General features: G+C 42.5%; 1 protein-coding gene across 2 annotated transcripts in view; it reads right to left on the minus strand.

Annotated features, from left to right (window-relative positions):
- PIP5K1B (phosphatidylinositol-4-phosphate 5-kinase type 1 beta) overlaps positions 1-13,866 on the minus strand; it is a 152,811-nt gene that overhangs the window by 111,876 nt on the left and 27,069 nt on the right. The gene's annotated exons all lie outside the window — the stretch shown is intronic.

Consider the following 13,866-nt stretch of genomic DNA (forward strand, 5'->3'; position numbering starts at 1 on the left):
CTATTTGAAGCATACAAGCATGGATTTTTAACATTAAAATAAGATATTAACTTTCTACGATTGGGTTGTTTTTGTATTTCAAAAGTTAAATCGGAGTTCCGGGCACAAAATCGACCTAATCGATTTTGTGGCCATCCGCTTGCTCTTCTTCAGCTGAAACAGAAATGGGTAGTTAGGATTTTTTTTTTTTTTTACTTACCTTGTAATTGAAGAAAGAAAATACTCACCTCTCTTCCACTTCCTCCCTCGGCCGCACGGCCCGAGCCGTCTCTTCCGCTTTGCAATGATTCCTGGGAGCTGAAAGTCATCGCTCCCAGGAATCAATGCGACAGCACCGGCCCCGCTCGTCACTTCCGGTGCGACGCCGCATTCCCTGCTAAACAGTTTCTGGGCATGCCCAGAAGCTGTGTAGGAATGCGACACCGCACCGGAAGTGACGAGAGGGGCCGGTGAAGGCGCATTCTGGGAGAAGAAGACACGGAAGAGGACGCAGAAGAGGATCGTGCCGGCTTCAGCTGCCCACAACAGAGATGGCAACGCTGGAGAAGAAATTTTATAAGTGAGTATTTCTTCTTGCAGGTAAGTGCGAACCGGGACAGATCAGAGGCAATCCATTGTGGAATGTACTAGCCCTGACTGTCCCGGGGGTATGTTTATTGAAAAAATGTTTTTGTGCCCGGAATTCCGCTTTAAGAGTAAAAAAGTACTTGAACAGGGATGTTTAAGTTGATAAATATCCTTGTATGGTAACCAGCTCTTCAAACTTCTCCAGGCTTTTGATATTGTCCTCTAAGGAGTTCAGAAACAGCTCAACTATGAACTGAACATTAAGGTAATGATTGGATGCTATAGGTTACCAAAAATTACACACAGTCACTGTTATGTGCTTGATTTTTATCAGGGTCACCCTGTCAATCTAGTTTTGAAAGGATGGGAGTGCCACAGACTTTTAGGGTCCTTTCACACGGCCGCTCCGTGTGAAAGGTCCGCTGCGGGACTTTTTTTTTTTTTCCACGGAGCGGATGACATTTCTGTCATCCGCTCCGTATGCCCGCATATCATCCCATCCATTTGCGGATGATATGCGGACATAATGTAAGTATATGGCACTGCGGATGTCAGCGGATGACACCGCTGACATCCGATTTTCCTTCCTTTCCGTTTTTTACACGGAAGAAAAAATGGGGTTCTGTTCCATTCGTAAAAACGGAACAGAACTGACAGGAGGAAAATCGGGTGTCAGCGGATGGTATTCCACTGACACCCGCAGTGCCATTCACTTACATTATGTCTGCAAATCATCCGCAAACGGATGGGATGATTTGCGGACACACGGAGCGGCCGTGTGAAAGGACCCTTCAAAGATTTCCAATCCAAGCACTTGCATCATCCTGTTTTTAGCCCCGATGAAGGGGGACTGCTGAGCCCCCGAAAACCAAAATAAAAAACGTTTAAAAGTCTGTACAAGCTGGTGAGGCGCTCCCATCCTTTCAAAACTTCAATGAACCCCTCTAGGGGTGCAGCAAGACCACACAGTGGATGTTAAGCAGCCTCTAGGACCACAAACCACCTATCCCGTCAAAACACATCCACATAAGCTTCAGCACTCCTACATCACAAAGATTACCATGTCAATCTAGTGACATCATAGTGATGATATCTCTCTCTCTATCTATCTATCTGAAACACAGTTGCGCTGTTTTCAAATTCTGACAGCAAGTGTGGGGAGAAGATCCCAGGCCCGCTGTCACGGTTGGGGGACAGTCGGAGAAGCTGCAGATGCTGGAACATGTTTCATCCTAAAACAAGGTTATCCATGAACATGTTCCAAAGTTGAACTTATCCTTTAAAAAGAAAGGGCTGCACACTCTATGTGAGATTTCAAATCCAATTTTTACTGTAGTGAATACAAAAGGAAAAGTGGAATTATGCCCAAAGGGCATAGGAACTAGGAACTGAAACATGGATATCTTGCCCTAGGAATCTTTCACAAAGTTTAAAAGGCAGGGGGTATGTATTGCTATTTTAGGAAACGCTTCATCATTTCAAGCCTGTTCAAGCAATGCACTATAGAAAGTTCCCACACATCCATAAACAACTAGAAGTTATTTTCATGTGCAAAAAAAAAAAAAAAAAAAAAAAAACTCCTGCCTAGTTTGTCTATACTATTAGCAGTAACATTTCCAATAAAATGATTATTAATGCTTGTTATTAAAAAAATAAATAAATAAATAAAACAGGTTTATACTTGCTTACTCTGTGCAGTAAAATTGCAGTGTGGCCCTGAACCTCGTCTTCGCGGGGGGCCCCTGCCGGTTCTGGTTCCTCCCTCGTCACTGGCTTTGATTGACAGAAGTGGGAGCCAATGTTTCCTGGTCCCCCAGCAAAGCCAGTGAGACCAGGAAGTAAAGGGAGAGAAGAGCTGCAGACGTGCACAGTGCTGGATCAAATGAGGGCTCAGGTGAGTAAAAGGGGATATGAGGGGTATACTACTACCTAAACTACCTAAACATTTTTTACCTTAATGCAAGAAATGCATTAAGGTAAAAATTGTTAGGCTTTATAACCACTTTAAAGTGTAACTCCACTTTTGTTGAGAAAAAAACATTCCCCTCTGGGTGATCTCTGTACATTGCAGGGATTTTAACGAACTTTGTTGCAGATTCCTACCTTTTTGTTATTCTGAAGAAATCATTGTTTGTTCCTCCGTGTCTCTGTTCTGAGTGGGTGAAATGGGAGTGGTTTTATAATTATCTATCAGCTGTGGCAGCTGCAGCGCTCTAATGAGGAAAGCTGATGGGCCTGCATCCCTTTAGACGTGCTCCTATTGGAAGTATCTCACCAAAAATGACATTTTTGTTGCAGGGGATGCCAGAAATCTGACTTGTATCTTAGGCAGACTTCTGGGAAAATTGGGGAGCCAATCACACAAGCAGGAAATGATGTTTCTGGGGTGTGGTCAGTACACATTCTGTGTACAGAACAGCTCCAGGTAGCCATATTGTATTGCATTTTCAGAAAATTACAACAGCTGCAGATTGAAAAGGAAAGGTCATTTTTAATAACATTCAATTACAATATGATTTGTGTCGCAATTGTATATGCTATATTGTTTTTTCTTTATTTGCTGATTTTCTTTCCCCACGAAAATGGAGTTACCCTTTAATATAGGCAATTACTGTAGAAAACAGGTGCAGTGCTAGATTAGATGTTGGTAAGAATATAAATTGCAAAAGTAATAACAGTAATATACCAGGTTTAGGTAGGCTAATCAAAAGTAAAGTTATATAAACTTTGTTTAAGCTCGTTTTGGGTTTTTTTTAAACAAAATTCATATAAATATTATCTCGCTCAACTGCATGCCAAAAGCAAAATTCTTTATTTTTTTCATATTGTAACTTGGCAAGGATCTTCAAAGGATACAAATTCCCAGAATAGGAAAGCTGTTCTCTTTTTATCCATGGGAACAATCAGTTCTAAACCTATGCTTAAAGCTGAACGCATGGCAAACCGCTAAATAGACAACTGCAATACTTATCTGAGCACCATTTTACCTGCCAAAAATGTTGTTATTCTGTACAGCCTATCATGTAATATAGGTATACCTGCCACACAGCAGAGCCCGATCATTGACTTCCATTGCTATGGCAACAAAATCTGAGTATGCTGATTTAGAACAGAAGCACATTAATGAATTCAGCACTCTGCTCTCACCTCCAGTCAACAAGTGCTGTTCTGGAGACAGATACAGAAGGTTTATATAAAGACAAATACAGAACACTAGCTACATAAAAAATAATATTTGTGATGAATACATAAAAGCATTACTTGGTATTGTTATACTGTATTTGACCAGAATTTGAATTTAAAGATACAGTTGTGTCTCAAAAAAATAAATAGTATTTTACTATTATTAAATTAATGTATTCTATCTGCAATGGCAGTGTAGCATGGTGGTTCAGTGGTTAGTACTGTAGCCCCAGGAGCACAGAAGTCCTGAATTCAATTATAATCAATATTAAATGTCAACACAGAGTGGTACTGCAGACCTAACCTTGTAAACTGTGCCGTCTTATACAAGGTATTATTAGAAAATGGACTTTAATGGCCCAACAAAACTCAAATATCGTTAAAATTTAAAAATTAAATTATTTATACAAAAATGGTTAAAACTGATATCAAGATTACATCACATTCAATAAAACAGTAGCTGGTAGTCACTATCAGCCCTGGTATAGGGTGGTCCCCCCAAGAATTCAATTATATCACAGCAAAGTGTTTCTATTTTGTCTTGCATTCCTATTACTGTCTTTCCAAAATGTAAAATAATACTGGTAAAAATGTTTTTATAGATCAATGTTATCTGAGGGGCTGGCACTACATAAAGGAATACATTTATCTTTAGGCTCCGTTCACATCTAGGCGTTTTGGGGCGTTTTTCTGCTCTAGGATCAGCTCCCAAAACGCCCAACATGAAAAATCCTATTCATTTCAATGGCCCTTGTTCACATCTGAGCGTTTTGACGCTGTATACAAAACGCCCAACGCTCAAAAAAGTACATGAGCTTCTTTTTGGGCAGATTACAGGCGTTTTCCATTGGTATCTATTCAATCAAAAAACGCCTGCACAAAAAACGCCTGTAAATCGCGGTAAAATCACGGTAAAAAACGCACGAAAACGCTACGCTCAGGTGTGAATGTAGCCTTAGGCTGGGTTCACACAAATGCAATTTAGATGAATTTTTAACCGCATCCAATTCACATAACATGTGAATGTGACCGGCTTTTAAAAAAGCCAGTTCACACGTGTGCGAGGCGGCCACAGTGCGGTTTTGAAAAGGGTCCTGCGCATTTTTGGGTCCATTTCAGGTGCGAATTTAGGTAAAAATTTACACCTGAATTGCACCTGAACTGGTGAACAGATATGCACCGGACTGCAATCCGCAGCCGCATATGTGTGAACCCAGCCTTAGGCATTAATATAATTATTGGATAAGATGACTGCTGATGGTCTGCAATACTGGGACTTTTTTTCTTGGTTTATTTAGTCTTTCTATGCCACAACTTCATTTACAAATTAAAATTGTTGTAAATTGCACTTACAGAAGTGTGTATTAAAGAGGAAGTAAACCGGTTTAAAAAATGAGAAAAAAAAAAAAAAACCTGTAAAGACAAAGGGATAATGAGCTAGTATGCATCGCATATTAGCTCATTATGAAGTACTTACCTAAAAACAAAGCCCCCTCAGTGCCGACATGTCCGGCCGTCCTGCTTCCTGGATCTCATCCTCCGGCCATCTATATGGCCCGGGGGCGCGATTACATCACTCCCGTGCATGCGCGCGGGAGCCGCCGCTCACGGCAGAGGGCTCTGAAGAAACGCCATGGGTAGCCGTTCCTTCAGAGCGCATGCACCGATGACGTCAATGGCTGCATGCACTGTAAATATCTCCTAAACGGTACACGTTTAGGAGATATGTATAGCACCTATAGGTAAGCCTTAATGTAGGCTTACCTATAGGTAAATGTAAACCTCTTTAAACAGCAGGCTGAAATAAGAATTAAATATTTTGATGCAAAATTTTGCCAGCTGTGGTTTAAAGGGTAGCTCCACTTTGGTTAAGAAAGTTATAACAAATGAAAAAAAAAAACACATATACAATTGCTACACAAGCCATTTTGTAATTGAATGTTATTTCAATTATATTTCTTTTCAATCTGCAGGGCTGTAATTTTCTGTAAAATTCAATACAATATGGCAACCTGGAAGTGTACAAAACTTCCCCAGAAAAGTAATTTCCTGCTTGTGTGATTGGCCCACTGATTTTCTCAGTCTATACTAAGATACAAGCAACATTTTAGGCACCATCTGCAATAGTTATTATTAGGGATGCACCGAAATGAAAATTTTGGGCCGAAACCGAAACCGAAAATGCAGGATGCCCTTGGCCGAAAACCGAAACCGAAAATGACTTTTTCCCCCCAAAAAATTTAAAATGGATAGAACAGGGGCATACACCAAAAACAGGCAGGCGTACACCTGTCGCTGCCACCCTGTCACAGTATATGTACTGTGACGGGTTGGCAAGAGGTTAATTTAATTACCAATGGTATTTGTATTATGAAGCATGAGGGGTTAATGTATTGCCACTGCTGGTCACTCATCTATTAGTGACTGACCAGTGGCAGGTAATTAACCCCTTTGTGCTGCATTAGTGCAACCAGTATCAGTGTTAATTAACACTGGTTGCACTGATACTGGTTGCACTAATGCAGCACAAAGGGGTTAATTACCTGCCACTGGTCAGTCACTAATAGATGAGTGACCAGCAGTGACAATACATTAACCCCTCATGCTTCATAATACAAATATCATTGGTAAGCTGCCTCAGCTCCCCCCCCCCCCCCCCACTGCCTCAGCTACCCCTCCTCGGGTGTCCTTCATTCAAAAGTCCCGCCTCTGGCCGGGGACACCGCCTCTCAATGACGTCCCTACTACTCTGTGCATTAGTGAATGGACATACCAGGCGGGAGGGCGGGGCGAGCGGCCGCTATAGATATTACTATGTGATCCTTCCCTGTGCATCCCTGTCAGCCTGTCAGTGTCAACTATGTGTGAATGAGAACAGAACTGACCTAACACCGGGCGGGGGGGCGGGGCGAGCGGCCGCTATAGATATTACTATGTGATCCATCCCTGTGCATCCCTGTAAGCCTGTCAACTATGTGTGAATGAGAACAGAACAGAACTGACCTGACACCGGGCGGGGGGAGCGGCCGCTATTAGCTGTAACTATGTGAGCGCTTCACTTCCTTGTCAGAGGAGATACATGCCTGTCAGGGAAGTGAAACGCTCACATCGTTACAGCTAATAGCGGCCGCTCCCCCCGCCCGGTGTCAGGTCAGTTCTGTTCTCATTCACACATAGTTGACAGGCTTACAGGGATGCACAGGGATGGATCACATAGTAATATCTATAGTGGCCGCTCGCCCCGCCCCCCCGCCCGGTGTTAGGTCAGTTCTGTTCTCATTCACACATAGTTGACACTGACAGGCTGACAGGGATGCACAGGGAAGGATCACATAGTAATATCTATAGCGGCCGCTCGCCCCGCCCTCCCGCCTGGTATGTCCATTCACTAATGCACAGAGTAGTAGGGACGTCATTGAGAGGCGGACGGCCGGCCAGAGGCGGGACTTTTAAAGCCTGCCCTGCGCTGCGCTGCGCCCTCCTCCTTCTCCACGGCGGCCATTATTTTTGGCAATGTTAACCCATTATCGGCCGAAATGAGATAGGCTCATTTTCGGCTGATAATTTCGGTGGCCGAAATTTCGGTGCATCCCTAGTTATTATATTTTTGGTGAGCTATTTCTTAAGGGTTTATTACTTCTGAGGCCTCATGCACAAGCATGTCTCCACACCTAAACCCTATTGAGCATCTGTAGGACATCCTCAAATGTAAGGTGGAGGAGCGCAAGGTCTCCAACATCCACCAGCTCTGTGATGTCATCATGGAGGAGTGGAGGAGGACTCCGGTGGCAACCTGTGAAGCTCAGATGAACTCCATGCCTAAGAGGGTTAAGGCAGTGCTGGAAAATAATGGAGGCCACACAAAATATTGACACTTTGGGCCCAATTTGGACATTTCTACTTAGGGGTGTACTCACTTTTGTTGCCAGTGGTTTAGACATTAATGGCTGTGTGTTGTGTTATTTTGAGGGGACAGCAAATTTACACTGTTATACAAACTGTACACTCACTACTTTACATTGTAGCAAAGTGTCATTTCTTCAGTGTTGTCACATGAAAATATATAATAAAATATCTACAAAAATGTGAGGGGTGTACTGACTTTTGTGAGATACTGTGTGTGTGTGTGCGTGTGTGTGTGTGTATATATATATAGGAACGCTTTTTTTCTCAATTCAAATTGCCCAGCTATTTTGCAATACTAGAGAGAAAAATGTTTTCTGCACATTTGCTTGTTTTGTACTAAAGCACTATCCATACCAAACACATTTCCCACTTTTCCCTCATTCCCATGTACATTGCTGAAGGAAACAATAAGATATGGCTGCAATCAAAACAAGGAGAAACGCCTAGTGTTCTCTTGTTTCATATAATATTTTCCAATGTTCCCCAGTTCATAACCCTAAGCTTTAAAAATGAAAGATGCAAAATAAAAAATACATAAGCATATACTATGCTGGCGTACTGATGCTTTCTAATCCTTTGTTTTTCTAAATGTCCTTATGCAACATTTGACCCAGAAGTAGCTCAGTATTCTAATAAAACCTGTTAAACATCTACACATGTCAGCACTTGACCCAGGGATTACAGACTTTTACCAGCTTAGGTATGGATCATACATTACAGAGCACATCAAGAAACATCAATAGGGCTGGCCACAAAGGGGCAGATATTTTCCAAGGAATAACAGGCCAGAAGGTACCGAAAATTTTAAATATGGCTCTTTCCAGCAATTGGCCAGAAACATCTGAGACACTTCACATAGAAGAGTGAGGCATTCGGACCTGCAAGCTGGAAAATATCACTATGCAATAACAAGCATTTTCAACTGCCTAAAGTCCTTGTAGTACATGGAACATGGCCAAACAAATCACAAGTAATAATTAAAATTGGGAGCATCACTTGTTTTTATTAAAAGAGTAGTACAGCCAAAGCTTTTTTGGCCATACTTGTCTTGTGGGTCACAGGAGTGCACTGACTTGTACTCTCCTGTGACCCAGATATAGCCGACAGCGGGCTAAACCTGAGAGCAGAGCTGTGCCAGGCTCTGGAAGGTAGTGATTGACCGATATCGGTTTTTCGTTGCAGATACCGATATTTTGGCCATTGCATATTGGTATTGGCCGATATTTTCGTACATTTAAAAAAAAAATATTTTTTATTTTTATCACTTGACAGGTACTCTTGTGGAGGGATCCGGGGGTCTAAAAGACCCCAAACCCCTCCTCTGCACTTAAAAGCATTCAAAACGTTTTACATTGTCACAGGGTTTTTACATGGAGACCCGAATGGGGCTTTGATTGGGTCATCGGCGGCCATGCAGGCTGGTTGCCCGGGTCTCCCGGTGGGACGGGAGACCCGGGCGAGCCGCAGACAGCAGCGGGAGGGGGGACGTCCCCTCCCGCTCCTTGTAATGACAGCCGAGCTGCTTGTCAGCCGCATCGGTTGTCATTACAAGACAGCCAACTGTCGGCTATGGACGCCGGGACCGGGGTGATGCCTCTAGCTGCAGGCATCACTCCAGTACAAGCACTTTCCGAAATATCGGCAATATTGGCCACCTTGGTGCATATCGGCCCTTGATATATCGGCTTTGCCGATAATCGGTCGATCACTACTGGAAGGATCCTGATTATGCTGTAGGGATCCACCCAAAGCCCAGACTGACAGCCAGTCAGAGCTGGAGGGCAGAATGGAGAGTCGTGACTGACAGTCGCCACTCTCAGCCCTGAGAACTGAGCGATCAGCAGTCATGTGGTACATTGGGGTACAGGTGCAGCATCCCCTACTTCTCCTTTAAGCTTAATTCATTTAGCCTAACTGTGTTAAACATTTTTCCCAGTTTGTACTATTTAAGCACATAGAAATACACGTCTCAAGTTAAACATTCCTTTATTCAGGTGCTCACCTTTCGTCAGCTGAAGCTCGGTACACACGGCCTTTTGGCTATTTCAGCAGAAACCGGCCAACTTTCGGTCCTTTTGTACAGCTGTCTGACTGGCGACTGGCTTCTGCTGAACTTCCATGGTGGAAAACCAGCATTCAATCAGCACTTGCAGCCAAATCAGCCAAGTGCTGATCAGTGTATTCTGGCAGGGGTGGAGTTCCCCTGTCAGAATACAATGTTTCAGTAGGAGAGATCCCTGCATCAACATTGCTTTTGTTGATGCAGGGATCTGCATGTTTTTTTTTTTTTTTTAGCGACCCCCCCATTACATATCTCACAGGAACAGAGTTGAGACTGTCAATCTGCTGGAGGTTCCTCTCCTGTCACCTTTTTTCTCTTGGTGTCAGGAAAATTTGTCAGAAGTCACCCAAACTGATAGCAGAGGAATGAAGCAGCAGACAGAAATGACACTTTAGAGGGATATGCTTTGTTCACATTTCATGTCTCAAGATTACAACCACTTTAAGCAAATAAGCATTTAAAGCATTCTTTAAAAATACTCTACTCTAAAAGTTCCCAACACGCACCTCTGACTTCTTCCGATGAATAGTCACACATTTTAAAATAATTGCTGTTGCTAATGGACTCAGAAGAGTATTCGACTGCTGATATTTCTCATGGGAAGTATATGTGGGGCAGTAAGTTTACATTACCTTTCCGCAGAGTTAATGAAGGGGTTTTCAATGCTGCATTAGAGGCTCACCAAAAAAATAAAATATTGAAATGAAAGCAAGCTGAAGTTCTAAAGTTCTACTAGGGTAATACTTTCAGTTCCCTTTTAACTGCTTCCTTGATATGACTTTTGACATGTAACTGCACACCTGCAATTCCTCCTTTAAAGTTACAGACACAAAATAGTGTCAGGGGGACTTTTTCTAGTTTGTCATGGGAATCTTCTAGATTTCTGAAAGCACAGACAGTCTTAGAGCGCAGTTGCTCCAGAGCTTAGTAAATGAGCAGAAGCTCTGCTGACTTCCATCATCCAATCATGTGCAAGAATGAGTGCAGTTTATTAAATTTTCCTTGCATCTGATTGGATATTCTTTGCAAAGTGAGGCTTTACCTCATTTACTAAGCTCTGGAACAACTGCACTTTGCAAAGTGCACAGTCTATTTGCCTTCAGTAAATCCACCCCATAGTCACTATTATTTTTATATACTTCTTCCATCTGAAGTACTTGGTTGATCCTTCCAGACACCTTTCTTCCATGTTCTAAACTGACCACAAAAAGCACAGAAGCTGATCTGTGTAAGGCTGGCCATACATTATACAATTTTCTTATTTTTTATTCAATTTCCTTTAGATTTACCTTCAACTATGTAGTGCAAGTGCCTGCCTGATTTCATACACATTGAAAATGTTTAGTTTGACCTCATATTATATGGTTTTGGTAAATCTAAAGGATAATTGTTCAAAGAAATTATAAAATCAATTTCCAGCCTTAGCGAGGTCAGATTTTATCCTTTGGCTGGCCGTTCAAAGGTACAGAACCTACAGAAGGGATCTACAGGAATCCTGAAAGCTGCATATTTAATACCTTAGGTCAGCCAATAAACTTAAAAACTTTAGAAATGCTGCCTAATTCTAAAGAGACCACACAAAAAGAAGAAGATTTTAGAGTGCCCATCCTATGGGACCATAATCATTTGCCCCTTGTAATTAATTTGTGATTAAACAGGATTTATTGATACAAATCGAGTGACATAAAATTAACTTAATCACATTATTATGAATATTTGATATATTCTGAATTTCAAAAGGTAAACAAACTTAAAAAGAAGTATGGGGTTTGTTTTTTCTTTCAGATTCATACTTACCTAGCTGGATGCAGCATAGGTCTGATGCTACATCTGTCCCCTGCCCGCTCTAAGGCTGAGAACAGAGCGATCGGACATCGCCGATCGATCAATTCTTAGAGCTCCCTGAGCAGTGAGCTAGTGACTGTCAGTCAGCAGCTCTTTGCTCTGCCCCCCCCCCCCCCCATGCTGGAGCGCTGGGCTGTGGGGGGGAGTGGCTAGCTCAGGCTCGCTAAGAGGCTAAGCCAGGTGCAATATGGTCACAATTCTTCCTGAGCCTGGGCTGACTTAGTGATGTCAGCCGACAGCGGGCTTTAGCCTGCTGTTTGCTGAAAACGGGTGACAGAAGTGTGGATCACAGAAGTGCAGAAGGAACTGCACTCCTGTGATCCACAAGAGAAGTACAGCCAAACAAGCTTTGGCTGTACTTCTCCTTTAATTGATCTTATTTATATAAATACATGGTCAGTGATTTACTAAAAAAAAAAAAAAAAAAAAATAGAAAAATTAGAGTACAACATTAGATATATATTGAAAAATCTTTTGATGCGAAGGTTGAAAGTAGTAGTATCCTAGAGAATCCCATTACAGTGTAGACACTGGTCTATTCTTTCCCATTTTTTGTCTAATAAATACCTTGGCAGACATTACGATGATTCTGCTGTGCTCCGTTGGCAGCCAGTGGCAATAGGAAATATTGTATGGGTAGAAAGAAGAATGGATTGCATTCAGTATGAACATATCTTGGAAGCTAATTTCCTCCCCTTAGTGAAGACATGACACTGGATACCCCAACAAAACATTTATACAAACCTAATAATCAACTAGGAACTATTTGAAGAAACAATAGATTAAGCTTTTGAAATGGCCTTACCAATCCCCAATCTTGAATATCACTCTATGTGAATGTCAGAGTTTTCAAATGCCTGTCTCACATTGGAAGTGAAGAACCTTACCGGTGGGACGGATCAAGGATCAAAACTCGATCTTGTACCCAGACCGTATGACCTTGAGAACCAATTTGTCTTGAATCCGGGATAGCCACCAGCCCGGGAACCAGCAAAGACGTCCCTTCCACTCCGGATACAGGTAAGGGCGCACCTTCAGACCAAAGGAGCTTTGTCCTCAGGTCTGGAGAAACTAGATTTTTGTTTGCCATACCAGGGTCACTTGGAACCACCTGAGTGGGCCTTGAAGGACTTTGCCTTATCAGCTGACCCTGTGGGATGAAAAAACTTCTTATGTGCTGAGAAGGAGGGGCCCCGTCTGCGACGCGGGTCCTTACTCTTGTTAGCCTGTGGGAGAAAGGTACTCTTACCACCTATGAGACCCTTGATAATGTCATCCAGGGTAGCACCAAACAGGCGATCTCCTTGAAAAGGTAGATCAGTCAAGGCCTTCTTTAAGCTCTGATCCGCAGACCAGCACTTAAGCCAAAAAATACACCGGAGGACCACTGCCGAAACCGACAGGCGACCCAATATGGAAGCAGCATCCAGCACGGCATTGCAAACAAATTGCAGCCCCTGAATCATCTGGTCCGACAGCTCTGCAAAGGCAGGGGGGAGTTGTTTCCCCTCCATAACAAATTAGCCAAGGCCACATGTACAATGGACGTTTGGAAACCTCTATTGGATGCTGGAACTTGACAGCTAGTGAACAAAGTTAAAAAAACATCCGTCTGACCACTTTTACAAGCCACGTTTACCGGCGTTCATCCACCTTTTAGTTTAGAAACATTTTTGCAGATAAAAGAGTCTCTCTCTCTCTTTCTCTCGTCTCCCTATTGCAAACGGTCAGCAATGTTTTCCTAATAGATTGTAAGCTCTAACGAGCAGGGCCCTCTAGTTCCTCCCCTCTAGTTCCTCCTGTTTTGAACTGTACTGTAACTGTATTGTCTTCCCTGAAATTGTAAAGCGCTGCACAAACTGTTGGCGCTATATAAATCTTGTATAATAATAATAATATTACAAACGCCTATAAACAAAAATGCCTATGAATGTTTCGACCAAGTTTAGACATGTTTGCAAGCTGCTAGCAGCATTTGGGGTTTCAAATGCCTACGAACTTCTGTCCAGAACACATTTTTTTTGCTTTCAAGAAAATGCCTCTAAACGACTATGAAAAAACTCAGTGTACATGGACATATAAGATAAGATAGAGGAGAGTTCAGGGGCTGCTAAAAAAAAGATGCCCAACTGCTCCTAAAAAAAAAAATACCCAACTGCTCCAGCAGTGTACATGAGGAGAAAATCTCTGCATGTATCTAAAACACATAGTGCATGCAAGACAACCTAAGAATATTACTGAACTAGAAGTGTGCCACAATGCAATAGCATTCTTCCCGACAGCTGTGGTAATGCCAAGAAGCT

Source organism: Pelophylax lessonae (genome assembly GCF_965119305.1).
Source record: "Pelophylax lessonae genome assembly, chromosome: 1".
Classification (NCBI taxonomy): Eukaryota; Metazoa; Chordata; class Amphibia; order Anura; family Ranidae; genus Pelophylax; species Pelophylax lessonae.